A 12,445-nucleotide genomic window follows, 5' to 3' on the forward strand; every position below is an offset into this window, starting at 1 on the left:
GTTCACTGCCATGGCATAACTTTTTTAAGGCAAAGGAGTGCATACGCGGGTACTTATTACTTGTAAGCATGTCAGGGTACTGAGCCCCATTATTCGTTACCCTGCGATAACATTTTTTAGGCTTAGGAGCGCGTACATGCTACTTATTAGTCCAAAATGGGAAAAAAGAATATCATTAGGCTTGTCAACATTTTATGGACTAACAGCGCGTATGCAGTTTATAGACATAGTTTTAGTTGCCCAAGAGCTTCAATGGTGTCAAAAGAAGTTTTTGAGGTCGTTGAAGGCCCCACTGGAACTGTGTCTGCATTTCTATCTCTATTTTATACATAGAAGTAAGTGAATTTTGTGTTTTTGCATGATTTCAAAAGATTTAATTATTGTTCTTATTAATTTTTGTCAATATTATTATGATTGTTTAATAGTTTGATTTCAAAAAATAGTGATAAGATGCATATTTATGGTTATTTGTTTGTTTATGAACTTTTGTTTACATATATATGTAATATGATTCTACTTAGGACCATCGATATCAACCATGGGAAAGAACAAGCGAGGATCGATGGAATAACGAGAGGCTCAAAAGGAAAGACAAAGGCAACGTATGAAGAAATTGTGTAACATAAGAACAATGGGAGAAGAAGGTATGTCATCCTCAACATCTCAATTTGATTTACCAAATGAATATAATGCACCTAATGCAATTGAAGAAGAGACATTTGATTTACCATTTTAACCTAATGCAATTGAAGAAGATACCGCATTGAATAATCAATTAAATGATGAACATATTACACCATATCTACTTGATAAATTGAATGTGCATAATGCACCAATGTTAACACCTCCTAGAATCATTCGTAGGAAACCAAAGTATCTAATTGACATTGATGAGAATAAATTGAAGTCAATGCCCAATAAAATGAATGAACGAACTTGTAGGAGAATGGTTAAAAGAATATGGCAAAACTATTTTAATAACTTAAATCAAACCGCAAGATGTCAATTAATTGTTCAAATGATTAAAAATTTGAATTTTAGAGAGATAATGAAAATTCTAGGCCTAAGATCATCTGAAAGTAACAGTGAAAGAACTATTGTGAGAAATCTATTTGATGCATATCAAGCTATTGGTTCAAAATCACGTACTAAAGATTCTAATGCTACTCGACATGTCATTACATCAACCATAATGAGCAAGAAAATAAAAAAAGATCGTTTAATAAGCAAAACAAGTAAGTCATTAAACGTTAGTAGAACAACATTAAGTAAAGCATTAAAAAGGTAGGAAAAAATAGAGGAACCTAACAATAATTCTCTTTGGGCATTCTCGGGTAGACTACCACACAAAGACAAGGTTGTTGTTGATGCACTAAAAACATTAATTGAAAAAATTTGGCATGACAACACAAGAGTTTCTCCCAACCAAAGAGATGTTGTTAGAAGGCGAATTGGGTCTACAAATCATGAGCCACATGTCAAACACTATTTGGATATGACTCAAACTAAATTTTATGAAAGATTCCTTTCAAAAGTTTCCTCAAATAAGAATTTCTCAAAGATTTTTTCAAATGGCAAAACCTTTTTATATTAAGATTAATCATGTATGCACCACGTGTTGTTGTAGGATGCATATTGAATTTTCCATGCATTATGATATTTTTCGTCATATTTGTTGTACTTTGCACACTAACGATATTTTGCAGGAATGTAATATACAAGAACCTCCTAAGTCGGTAAGAGAATTTATTTCAAGTGTGTTATGCAATAGACATGATGGTTGCATTTATTATAAGATGCCTTGTTTGGAAGGTTCTTGTGCTATATGTGGTGGTTTGCAATGTTTACCAAGATGCGTACATTTGGAGAGAACAAGTGAAAATTGGTACGAAACTAGTTTCTTTCGGAAAATACAAGACAGTCACATATGGAGTTAAAGATGGAAAAGATTTGAAGAGATGTGAGCTAGTGAAAAATGATATATGTGTGGCTTAATTTATGAAAATGTTTCAAGAGAAACTAGTTTATGAGTACATAATACATACACATAGAGCTTGATGGTTAGATGAGAAATTCAAGTTATGTAAGGACACATTTCCTCTTGGAACCATTGTCTCTATTATTGATTTCACTGAAAATTATACACTACAACCTCAAAATGAAGTGCAATCCATGTATTATCACTCTACACAAGTTTCTATTTTTGTACACATAGCATTCATGCATGCAGATGATAGTACAGAGGAGGATAGAAAGGTTGTAAGAGAGTATCACTTCTACATAAGTGATGATAATACTCATTCATCGGAGTTTGTACAAGGATGCTTTAAAGTTTTCTATGATAGTTTAAGGGAAAGGAACATACGATACAACTGACACTTAATATGGTTAGATAATTGCACCGCACAATTCAAGAATGCAAGGATGTTTTATTGGTTGACAAGTATGCATATGACAAGCGGTGTACAACATTTTTGGAATTTCACTGAGGCTGGACATGGTAAGGGAGAGCATGATGGTGCAAGAGCATGTGTGAAAAGAGACCTAGCTAGGGAAGAATTGAAGTACGAAGGTGGTGCTGAGTTCATAGATGCAGAAACAATTGTGTGATGGTGTAAGTCTATGATGGGTCCAGGTAATCCAGGTACGTCAATGGTTTGTAGATATTTTTGTTTGGTCACTGAATCTAACATTGAAAACTATCTAGATTGTTGTACAGTTGCAGGATTGAGTGACATGCACTCATTTATGAGTTCAAATTCAAGTTCACTAGTAATTTATACGAGACAGATGGTATGTTTTTGCTCTTCATGATTGTTTGTGGCAAGAATGTGAATCACAAGAGTGGATTGACAAATGGTCATGTAGACTGTTGGTTCCCATTGATTCATATCAAATTCCCAAAGCAATACAATTATGCCAGATGGAGACATCAGTGGATTTTGACCATGTATCTGACCTAGTGGATTCGGGTGATTTTTTGAGTTAATTTTTTTGCAAGTATTCTTTTTGGTTCATTTTGTTGTACATCATACTTTATTTTTGGTATTAATTAACACTTTATAAAATGCAGGTCATGTGTATGCAGTTGTTGCAGAAGAGAACAATGAAGAAGGAACATGTTACTATTTGTGTCATTGTGTTGAGCCTAAAATAAAATTGACAACCACAATCATTGATGGACAGGGTATTGAGTACCCAATAGGGTCTATTGTCATGATAGGAACATGGCTTCAGAGATACCCTATCAAGAATTTTGATGTTTGGTTGTTCGAGGACTTTAAAACACACAAACATATTCTTCATTTCTCTAACCTTCTTGTTTCAGCAAATATTCATTTGATGAAGTATCGTGGTAGACCTCATAACAAGATTTTATGGAAAGTTCGTGAATCTAACCATGATGCAATACTATACACAATATGGGTTAGAGTCAATCTTGAAGGCTCACCTGATTGATTCTACAGTTCAAAGTAGAATGATTTTGTGAATTTTGTATAAATCATCGACGAATTGTTCTATATTCATTTTTTGTATATATAAATGTCGATGAGCTGATTTTTACATGTTTAGGGGCATAATTTTGTATATTTAAATGGAAATGAGCTGATTTGTACATATCTACATGCCAAATTTTGTATATTAAAATGGCGATGAGTTGAATCGCACATTGTAATGCCAAATTTTGTATAAAAGCCCATGAGATGATTTGTATATTAAAATGGCGATGAGTGTAATTGCACATATTGTAATGCCAAATTTTGTATAAAATCCCATGACATGATTTGTAAGACATTTTTTTGTATAATCAAATAGCCAAGAGATGATTTGACCATATTTAGAGGCAAAGTTTTGAATAATATGTGACAATGTTTTGTGACTATTTTGTGTGTCAATGTTTTGTGACTATGTTTTGAGTATATGTGATGTGTCCCTGGTCAATCATGAGCATTCTTGATTCTTGTATAATCATGGAGAATTATTTGAGTCATTATCGGGTCATAGGGGTCCTAGATTGAGACTAGATACAATTTGAGCAAAAATTGTCATTGTTGTCAAAAAAGTTGTCAAGCAACTTCTACATTGCGTCAGTATGGTATGACTCTCGATGTTCCAACACTTTGGGATGCATGATAGGGGCATGCCTAGCATAAACCTGCCCACCCGGATGCACTCATGATGTCGGTTTGTGCACATGATGAACCGAATCTATTTGCAGGAAAAGCGGGTCAATGAAACTCAAAATGTGAAAATGTGGTCTCAAAGAGGCTTGTTCACACACCCACAAGACTTCTTCATGCAAATTATGGAGTCATGAAGAATAACTCAACTTCCCAAGGTTGGTTACATGGTTCTCTATCTCACAAGGTCCCTCAATCCAATGCCTTTGCTCTCAGATCACTGAGCAAAGTGGCTTAGGGATTACAAATGCAAGAATGAGGGATGCTTATGATTGATTTAGTTATGAAAATGCATCCTATCTATGCATGATTCTACAAATGCAATAAACTAGATTATAAGATGACAAGATTAGTAGCAATACTATCCTAACATGATATACTAGTTTATGAGTTAAGCTAATGATAAAGGAAATAGTCTAAAATGCTTATTAGATTAATTCCTATCATAAAGAGAAGCTAGATGTGTTAATAAAATTGAGCATAAATGACATACTAAAAGCTTGCATGGATCGTCAAAATGGAGGAATGAGAGCTCTATTTATAGTGAAAATAGGGCAATGGAGGGTCAATATTGAATGAGTTAATCAAAGGTCAAGATTGAAAGTTATCAATCCATGTTTACAATTTTCACCAATGAAATGGTGATAATTGTTAACATAAGACTGGTTGAGAGGAGATGTAAGAAGAATTAAATGTTTGAGAAGACCTCATGGTTACCTTAGGAGGTAAGGGTTAAGGTTAGGTTAGGTTTATCCAATGGATAAAGCTTTTATCCAAGGGGTAAACTCTTGCGCAAAGGTTAAAGGGATAACCATGATCAAAGCAATAAATGCTTGATGAGACCCTTGGGTTAGATGGAGGTTAAGTTAGTCAAAAAGTCTCTAACCATGTCACTAAGGGTTAGTTAACCATTAATGGTTTGAAGATTTTGGGGACAAATTTGTAAGAGTCCTTCCGAATTTGGGGGTATTCAACAAGTTAGCTTGTTGAATGGATAAAGGCTTTAATGCCTTTTGAAGACTTTACTCCAAATTTGAGAAGTGACCTCCTCAAATTTAGGGAAAAGGGATAATGGATGGGTTTGGGGTTAATTGATTAGGATTAGATGGATTCTAGAAGAAATTAGGAATAGGGTTTAGGATGCAAGTGGGTGAGGGAAAATAGAATTAATTAAAATAAATTACTTTATTCCAATTTGGTTGCAATTTGGAAAATTGAATAAATTAGATTTATTCAATTTGGGGTAAACTATTAATTAAATGTAAATTTAATTAAAAGGTAAGAAGAAGGGTTTTAATTAAATAAAATGATTTATTCAATTAAATTACATAAAGGGCTTAAGTGAATTTAACTAAATAAATTGAATAATTTACTTAATTAAATAGAGGAATGTAGGTGATTTAGTTAAATTAGATTTAACTAAAATAGAGGAATGAACATAAAATATTCATTTAGGAATATAGTCATTTTTATACGTCTACATTTTGCCCCTCTTTGAAGTGACGTGTGTGCACATGTTGATTCAAAGAAAATGATGTGTCGTCATTATTTAGTTATGATCAATTTTTATGTCATTTTGAGATTTTCATGTCATGCCACAAATTTGATAAACGATGTTGATAATGCCCCCTTAGGAGATGAATCAAAAATTTTGAAAATTTGATTTGATTTAGATAAATTTGATAAATTTTATTGCATTGTAAAATTTTGTCTATGTTGAATGTGGTAATTTGATTCATCTCCCGATATTGCCATTTGGTAGGGTGGTAGGAGACACCGCGAGCAATTTTTACGTCCCTCCATGTAACCCTAATTTTGATTTACCTTGTATAAAGGGAAAAGGTGATTTCTTTTGTCTCATTTGTGCTTGTTGACCTTGGAGAAAGTGATTTTTGGAGAGAAGTCAACATGTCGGTTCCTTATGCTTCGCATCAATTCGAGCGCATTCGGAGGTATCAAAGGCTTGTCGCGTTTGGACCACCAGTAAGTCAACCCTTTTGACCCCTTTTGTATTTTTCATTTTGTCATTTTTTATCATGTTTTCAATTTTGTCATGCGGATTTGGCTGTTTAGTGCGTCAGGGTCAAGAAATAGCACATACGATAGGTTTCGTAGCGCGTAGGGTTTAATGAAATAGGGTAGCATCCAAAAAGTGTAGGGTAGTGCATCAGCAGGTTAGGGTAGCGCTTAGGGTTAGGTTAGCGCATCGGGATCACAAGGTAGCGCATAGGAGATACCTAGCACATAGGGTTTCTGGGAGGTCGCATGGGTAGGGCTAGATAGCGCGTAGGTATGACCTAGCACATAGGGATAGATAGGTAGCGCAAGAGAAAAATAGAATAGCGCATAGGGTAGATTTAGTAGCGCTTAGCGAGGACAAGGTAGTGTATGATAAGCATTTTAGCGTGTAGACAAGTTTGTTTAGCGCATAGGGAAAATTTTGGTATAGTGTGATTTGTGAATGAAGAAAATTGGTAGGTTGATGCCAGCTCTACCAAGATAGGTGCAAATTGTCGGTTTATGTATGAGTTGTCCAATATGAATTCTGATATAACTTGAAGAAAAGGGTAGCGCATAGGGTAGATTTAGTAGCGCTTAGCGAGGATAGGGTAGCGTATGATAAGCATTTTAGCATGTAGACAGGTTTGTGTAGTGCATAGGGAAAAATTTTGGTATAGTGTGATTTGTGAATGAAGAAAATTGGTAGGTTGATGCCAGCTCTGTCAAGATAGGTACAAATTGTCGGTCTGCGTATGAGTTGTCCAATATGAATTTTGATATAACTTGATTTGATTTGTGATTCTTCAAGTTGATATAGATTTGATGTGGATTTGATATGTTGTGGTTTTTGATATGAATGTTTTTTATATGAATTACAGAGCTTGAGTTATTTTACAAGCTGCATTGATTGTGGAACTTGAGTTGTTTTACAAGTTGATATGGATGTGAAACTTGAGTTGTGTTACAAGTTGATATGATTGTGAAACTTGAGTTGTGTTACAAGTTGATATGATTTGATGAATCGATATGATGTGGAACTTGATTTAGATTGTCAAAGTTTCAAGTTTTGATATGAATTTGATTTTGGTATCTATGTTTTGATGAGGAAACTGATATTGGACTTGTTTCACTTTTTGATAGGAGCGTCTTGGGGTGGTTCAGTCACGTGAGTGATTTTTGAGACCATGGTCATTGATACCATGATTGACATAGGCAGATAGAGACATTATTGAGAGGTGTGGCCTAACCTCATTGTTAGATATGCCTCAGTTTATCCTGAACTAGAATTTATTGACAGCATTGGAAGAGAGGTGGCATAGTGATATGAACACCTTTCATTTGATGATAGGTGAGATTATAGTGACACCTGAGGATTGTTACCAGATTTTACGGATTCCTATGGTAGGTGCATTGTTACCCTATGAGCAGACTGAGGAGGGTGGGACTGAGGCACTTCGCCGGATCTTGCAGGATGATACTATTTGCAGGTATGAGATCCCCTAGCAGGAGTTCTTGGATTTGGATTATGCTCGTCTACCATTAGTGCTGGCAAGTTTCATATGTGGGTTCTTATGTCCCAACCGTAGGTCGAAGGGACTAGCAGTGGAGTGGGGATTCATTCTGGAGGATATGGTGATGCAGGTTCGCCGATTTGAATGGGGGTCGGCTATGTTGGCCCACTTATACAGGGATTTGCATCAAGTGGTATACTTAGGTTATGGCAGTTTATCAACTGGAGTGACACTGCTTCAGGTATGGGCGTGGGAGCATATTCACGCAGCTAGGCCACTGGTGGATAGAGATAGGCCTATTGGGTGTGCGTATGCATACAGATACAGAGGGATAGTTGTCCAACGTAAGCTGGGCAAACTAGAGCACTGGAGGAGAGTTTTAGATGATATTGATACGGTCGTCTGGCGACCATATATAAGGTTGTGAGGTATGGGCAGAGGATGGGATGGAGATGCCCTACGTTTATATGACCAGATATTTGATAGGGTGGATGACCTTTATTATTGAGAGGTTTTTTCATAGCCAGGTGTTGCGGCAGTATGGTCGACAGTAGGGGATTCCACAGGGAGCATGCCTATATGCTCGACAAAGACATGACATTCTAGATTGGGGACCTACGATTGATAGCGCGGCAGCCATGGAGTTCTTTCATTTAGCCGGCCAGATTTGGGATTATGCCCCTGAGATAGTGGATGCAAAGATGACTGACGAGTTTGCAAGATTGCTCGCAACGCATGTAGTGCCCAGGATATCAGATCCAGCTGAGATGATTCTGCCTTTTGATGATGAGGAGGAGGTAGATAAGGGAGGTAATGATGGAGGAGGAGGAGATGGCAAAGATGGTGGAGGAGGTGGCTGAGGTTGGCAAGGAGATAGAGGGAGATTGGATCAGGGGAGGAGAGGAGATAGGGTTGGAGATGGTGGTGATAGGGGGATACGGGTGGAGAGAGTTGTGTGGTGGGTTGTGATGGATAGAGGGAGAGGAGGTTTAGCTATCAGAGTTGGGGGTGAGGAGAGGGTTGGGGAGGTGATAGCAGTAGTGGGAGGGTATGATGACGTCAGATGTTTTACCTCCACCAGCATTGAGGACAGGTAGAGGGACAGGGGTACCCCTTCACAGGTACCCCTACAGATGCGGATTCTGACGCATGTGGAGGATGTGCAGATTAGATCTCTACAGTTGTCAGTGCAGTAGTTGCAGACACAGTTGTTGGCGCATCAGCGTCAGATTACTCAGCTGACCACGGAGTGTGATACTGAGATAGAGCATCGGGGTTGAGCAGAGGAGCTCGCAGTGAGTTTGCAGAGAGTTATAGTAGGTGGCCCGATGAGAGACACCTGGAGAGAGTTGGCTTTGAGAGCCAAGGAGGTGGAGTACTACCGGCATCATTATGAGGATGCAGTGCCTAGCGAGCGTCGAGTTTAGAGTTTTACAGCGTCGAGATCGAGTCGATCTTGAGAGACTGGGTCAAGGACAGAGAGCAGAGGCGTGACAGGGCCTCCTAGATGGGATCCACCTAGAGATCCAGGTGTTGGGACATCTACAGCGAGACTGTCTCCTTCAGGAGATAGTCATACCTAAGAGACATTGTCTCTATTGTATTGTGATCATTTTGTTGTATTGGCACAGACATGACATATTTTGTAAATTGATCATTTTTTTTTAGATATATATACGACACCATTTTCTTTGATCCTCATGTGATGTGTTATGGATTATGTTTTTGACATGCTTTTGTTCAATGTATGATGGTGCAATGCTTGCATGTGATGTGATATGTGATGAATATGATGTGATAATGCATGATGTTGTGAGATGTATCTTGAGAATGAGATGTATGATAATGATATGTTGTGAGATGTATCTTGAAAATGAGATGTATGATAATGATATGTTGTGAGACTTATGCCAAATTTAAAATGATATGCAACTAATTGATTTTGATATGCAACTAATTGTAAAATGATATGCAACTAATTGATTTGATATGCAACTAATTGTAAAATGATATGCAACTAATTGATTTTGAGCATCCTCATTTTGTACTTTTTATCCCTGTATAGCCACATGTTTGTTTTCTTTCTTGATAGGTATCATCATTGAGCATTGATTTGTTTTGGGATATGTTGAAAATTTATAAAAGCATAATGGTATAATTGAACCATAATGACCTGAGAAAAATTTACATGATTTTTTATTTTGCAAGATAGCACAAGCATCAAGGTATAATTGAACCAGAACGACCTGAGTGCGGATTGCATAGAAACAAACAAGATTAAATCATTTGTATGCGTAAAGTGGAATCATGTCTTCAGTGATATGTTGTGAATCACGTCTCAAGACAAGTATTTACACATTACAGATGATCACCTCACAGATAGAAAACTAAGAAAATATTGGAGTCCCCACGATGTTCTCTAGCTTTGAAGCATCGTCGAGAGAATGTAGAAGATCCAATAGTTCAAAAAGTTTAAGTGAAAGAATAGTCAAAACTTTATGCAAGATGCAACATTTGATACTTCAGAAAATCATCCATCATATTTTGTGAATCCCGTTAAGTGATCAATGTTTTACTTTGCGATTGTGCGAGTGTTGTTTGCTAGATATGATGTTCTGAGTTTGCGACAAGTTTTGACGGCTTTAATGTGCTACAAGTTTATACTACCCCTAGTCAAGTGTGCTTCTAAATGTGGATTATATAGGGATTACCAAGCCATGGTGAGATGAGGTGAAAAGGATATGATGATAAACCAGGATAGTGACTATGCTAAGTATGTCCTAGATGGATATTATGATAAAAAGTCAGGCGATGGCCGAGAGTGCTTTATTGTGGATATAATGGTATGGATATAGATAGAGGAGCTGTCCTTTCACAATAGCGCCTGTTTGCTAGGTTTTCACCAGTTGCTTTTATTGTACCTTTTTATTTACCTTTTCCTGATTTTTTTTTTTAATTTGTTTTTGATTTTTTGACTTTTTCATGCATCAGATTACTCAAGTGTAGTATTTCTTTAGATGGATGTTTTTAGTTTTTTCATCAAGCACATCTCCTTCTGAATTTGTTAGCTGATAGGTGCCTGATCTATAAGCTGAAATGATGACATAGGGACCTAACCAATTAGGTTCAAATTTCCCTTTCTTTTCCCAATCCTGCTGATTCCTAGGATTTTCCTTGAGTACTAGGTCACCAATTTTAAAAACTCTGGGAATGACCTTGTGGTTGTAGCTCCTACACATACATTGTTGATATGCTTTGAGATGAGTGTAGGCACTTTGACATCTTTCATCTAGAAGCTCGAGCTCTTGCAGTCGGTTAACTCGATACTCTTCATCTAGAATTAGGCCTTTTAAAGAGACTCTGAGAGATGGAATTTCTACCTCTAAGGGTAAAATTGCTTCAGATCCATATACCAATGAATATGGTGTAGCTTTCGTTGGTGTGTGGATGCTAGTTCTGTATGCCCAAAGTGCTTGATTGATTTGTACATGCCAATCTTTTCTTGCATCATTCAATGTTTTCTTTAGGATTTTCAATATTGTCTTGTTAGATGCTTCTGCTTGATCATTTCCCCACGAGTAGTAAGGTGTAGAAAAACAATGTTGGATTTTGAATTTTTCGCATAGTTCTCGCACATCTTGGTTCTTGAAAGGTCATCCATTATCTGTGATGATGGAACTTGGAATGACATATCTGCAGATCAAATAATTAAGGATAAAAGAGGCAATTTGTTTCCCAGTCACTGTGGTCATGGGGACTGCTTCAATACATTTGGTAAAGTATTATGTTGCAGTTATAATGAACTTGTGTCCATTTGAAGATGAAGGATGAATTTTGCCAACCAAGTTTAGTCCCCACTGGAAAAAGGGCCAGGATGTTGTGAATGGTTGCAGTTCCTGTCCTGGTACATGTATAAGATTTCCATGGATTTGGCATTTAGGACACTTATTTGCAAAGTGGTAAGAGTCTTTTTCCATTGTTGGCTAGTAATATCCCATTCTTAGAAGCTTTTTAGCAAGAGTAGGACCACTTGAATGTGTGCCATAGATACCTTCATAAAGCTCTTGTAAAGAGGATTTAGATTCATTACGATCAAGACAACGAAGAAGAGTACCATCTAGATCTCGACGGTACAAAGTATTAGCAGTATGGGTATAATGGGCGGCTTGCTAGATAAAGTTACGTTTTTGGTTTTGGGACAGGTCAATGGGTAGGATATTGTTCTTAAGATAGTCGTATATCGATTCATATAACAGAGAGTTGGAACCGGTCAAGGCATAGATAACATGGGATTCTGAATGATCATAGGCTGGGGAGAACAGTTGCTCTACCAGAAACTTGTAATGATTTTGTTGCTCTGGAATTTGCAGTAGTGAAGCGATAGTAGCCATGGCATCAACTGCTTTGTTGTCAAACCTTGGTATTTTCTCAAAGGTGATGTGTACAAAATATTGTTTGAAATCATCCACCATTCGCTTGTAGGGTAGCAGCTTGTCGTCCTTTGTCTGATAGTCATTGTTGATTTGATTGATGACTAGTTGTGAATCTCCATAGAATTTTAATTCTGTGATTTTCCATTCTACGACCATTTTGATGCCTATAACCAGTGCCTCATATTCAGCAACGTTAATTGTGCATGGAAAGATAAGCCTATATGATCTTGGTATAGTGTGTCCTTCAGGAGTGATGAACAGAATGCCAACACCTGAGCCATGTTGCGTGTAGAATCTATCAAAATATAAGGTCCATTGT

The sequence above is a fragment of the Cryptomeria japonica genome, chromosome 5 (assembly GCF_030272615.1).
Source record: "Cryptomeria japonica chromosome 5, Sugi_1.0, whole genome shotgun sequence".
In the NCBI taxonomy this organism is placed as follows: domain Eukaryota; kingdom Viridiplantae; phylum Streptophyta; class Pinopsida; order Cupressales; family Cupressaceae; genus Cryptomeria; species Cryptomeria japonica.